Source organism: Papaver somniferum, chromosome 4 (assembly GCF_003573695.1).
Source record: "Papaver somniferum cultivar HN1 chromosome 4, ASM357369v1, whole genome shotgun sequence".
Classification (NCBI taxonomy): Eukaryota; Viridiplantae; Streptophyta; class Magnoliopsida; order Ranunculales; family Papaveraceae; genus Papaver; species Papaver somniferum.
In genome coordinates this window covers 163,545,626-163,548,945 of record NC_039361.1, presented here as the reverse complement: position 1 = coordinate 163,548,945, position 3,320 = coordinate 163,545,626, and the positions used below count along the sequence as shown (strand labels likewise).

At 36.0% G+C, this 3,320-nt stretch overlaps 1 pseudogene; it reads left to right on the top strand.

Moving 5' to 3' along the window:
• The first annotated feature begins 255 nt into the window (after window positions 1-255).
• Window positions 256-355, top strand: LOC113276679 (annotated as a pseudogene).
• The last annotated feature ends 2,965 nt before the right edge of the window (window positions 356-3,320 follow it).

Below are 3,320 nucleotides of genomic sequence, written 5' to 3'. Positions count from 1 at the left end.
GTTCAAATATGCTTCACAGATTTGTTTTCAATATGCACAACTTGAAAGATACGTTAGGGAATGAAACATTTCAAGTCAAATATCACTAACCTCAAGTGGAAGGATGATTGTTGTCGTTGTAGCTCCTTGCTTCTTCACATCTTCAAGTCTTCGCAATACTTGTAATGTCTCATATCCTAATGATTTCAAGCTAACCTATACGAAGTTTAACTCTAGTACATAATCAAGGGACTATTAACTAGCCTAACCTTTTCTAAACCATGATGAGGACACTGGGATAACAAATCATTGAACCTTTCCAAATACCTATACAAAGATTCTCCCTCTTGTTGAGAAAAAGTACAAATCTGCGTCCTAATAGACGATATTTTATGTCTAGGGAAAAACTTCTGTATAAAGGCAGATGTAAGTTGGTCATAGGTTTCAATTGACTCAGGAGTCAAACTTTATAGCCAAGATTTGGCTTTATCTCTTAAGGAAAAGGGGAATAACCTAAGTTTCAAAGCATCATCATCTAGGTTTCTAATTCGTAGAGTACTACAAATTTCCTCAAATTCCCTAATATGAAAATAGGGGTTCTCATTTTCTTTTCCTAAAAAGATTGGGAGCATCTGTATGGTCCCAGGTTTTAGTTCATAAGTTGCCTCTGTGTCAGCTAACTTAATACACGACGGACGAGTAGTCCTAGTCAGATTCAACAACGCTTTCAAAGTTGTCATTTCTGGCGCTATTGGAGTATTAAGGATTCTTTCCTAAGTAAACTTCGTGCGTTCAAAACCGGACCTTTCAAAAACAGTACTTTCTAAGTTAAGGTAATCGAGATTCTTAGCACTACTAGGTTCCTCCCTAATGAATCGACCTAAAGTGTCTCTTTCACGTTCTGGCATACAAAAGAATATGGAAGGGAGTTCTAAGCAATCACAAAGCAAGGCTGACTCAACCAGATCAAACCTATTGATTTATAGCAAACAAAAAGCATGATGGCTCCACTTATATTTTTTCTAGACCAGCTTCTATCTTTCGAAAGGTGATTCGTTGCAATTTGAGCACACCTCTCTGGAATCAATCTGAGTTAATGTAAGTGAAACATAGGAGAGGTAAGCTCAATGGAGCTTTGATACCCAAGGCCTCACAGGCATTACAAGGCGGCACGCTTCAACTTAAAATGACCATCGTGAACTTTAAAGCATGCTTAAAGAGCAACCAATATTTCTCGAATGATTTTCCTACCAAGCTCGTTACCCTATCGGTCTTGTTCTATTCAAATTTTAGGATTGGGTTCGTGTTTGGTATCATTTTTCTAAAACGGGCAAGAAGAGAACGGTGATGAAATCCGAACTCTTATCTTGTATGGACAGTCCTTGCCCTTTACTAGGAAAATAAATGTCCGTCCTCAACAGATATGCACCTTAAGGAATACAATAACTCGCTGACAGGGGATTCACGAGTGTTCAGATTCTTACCTCCCGTACCAGACGGGCGATGAACCGTTGTAGTCTACTCGGGCCACTGACTCCTGTGTCAGTGTACGAACTCAAGGTGCAAACACAATATCGTAAATGTCCTCCTTCTCTGCAAACAGTTTAATATTTAAAGATACCCTTCCGTAGGGTATAAAAATAACGTCCAATGTCCAGAAAGTCCAAAAGAAAAGAAAAATTACAAAATAATAAAGAAACCCTAATACAATTTCTAAAGAATAAAAACTAATAAAATCTAAAAAAAATACTATATATAAAAAAAAATCTTCTTCTTCACTCCTTTGGGTTCTACTTTTCTTTCCTTTTAGCTCCGCTCCAAATCTGAAAAGAATCAAAAAAATACCAAACAAGTAAAAAGAACAAAAATAAATAAAAAAAGTAAAAAAATAAAAAATAAAACCCTAAACACAAATCCCCGGCAGCAGCGCCAAAAATTGATGTATTTTTAAAGTGGTAAGTAAGATGTCGTTCTCTCGAACTTGTGAAGGATTTTCAAAAATTAAATAAAGTTGTTTCAAAGATAGTAGAAAATACCGAGACTCTGGATTCCACCATTAACCAATTAAGTGATAAATTCTAATTAATATTCATGCAATTTTTTTCTTTTAAAGTGATTCTAATATTTTGCCTCTAATAGATTTTTGAAGTAATAGTTGTAATCACCAAGAATGAAACATCAAAAGTTTTAAAACCAAGCATGCTCCATCAAAATAATTCACAACAACTCAATAAAAGTCAATTATTCTTTTAAGTTCTATGCAAATAATCATGTAAAATAATTGCAATAAATAATTAAAATAGAATTATACCAATTTTCATGGAACAATGGCTTCCTCCGTTACCTCGGCTAAGGGGTTTAGCTCCTCATATTAATCACTTGCTCAAGTTACATGTTTATCGCCCAAAAGTTGATTAAAAGAGTGAAAAGAATAAAATCAGTGAATCTGAGACCATCAGAAAGCGTCCAGAGAAGAACGATAGAAAAGAAGTGCTTTTGTTTCTGTTGTTTTAAGACTGAGCGGCGTCTGTCCTTGTTACTGTTGAAGAACGACTGTCGGTGGGAGTGTGTTCTTCGTGCTCTTCAATGGCAGCAGCAGCAGCAGCAACAGTGTACACAAATCTCTTGATTCACGAGTTCTGAGCTCTCCTCTCGACCCCAAACTCCTCGTACCTCTTCTAGGGACCCTAAGAAACCTATTTATACACCACAACATGATTAAATATTTCCCAAACCGCTTCGAAATCTCTTCTTTCCTTCCTTGGCAGTCACGGCAATAATCTCTTCCCTAATTCGTTTCACGCGTTTATGAGTATTCCCACTTATATCAAACTCTTCCTTGGATATAAATGTATCTTTGGAAAGAGTTTTAGGTCTTCAGTCTCTCTGAATTTCCTAATACAAGCTTGACAGGGACCGTGTTTCCTTATTTGCTTTGTTTCCTTTTCCGGCCGTTCCAGCCCAATTTGATCGATCCAAACACATGTATTAACCCTTTCTAGCCATGAGAAGTCCATCCCAATCGAAATCTCTAGTTTAATCTCTTTAAAACTTCCCAAAGATTCGAGTTCAAAATCTGCTCCGTGAACTCCGTTTTTCACCTCTTGTCTACTCTAATATTTTCTTTTCTGATACAAAACCATTCAAGAGTTGTTGATCATAAACCCTAGGTTTTGATAGATTTCAGTTTCTGATCATATACCAACACTTGTTAGTCGAAATCGGAATCTAGAAATAAAACTTCGATTAAGGTATCTCGTAAAAATCCTTAAGAAGTTTTAAACAAGATATCTCTAGATTTATCTAGTTGTTCTTGTTGTAAAATTATTAGGGTTTTCTTA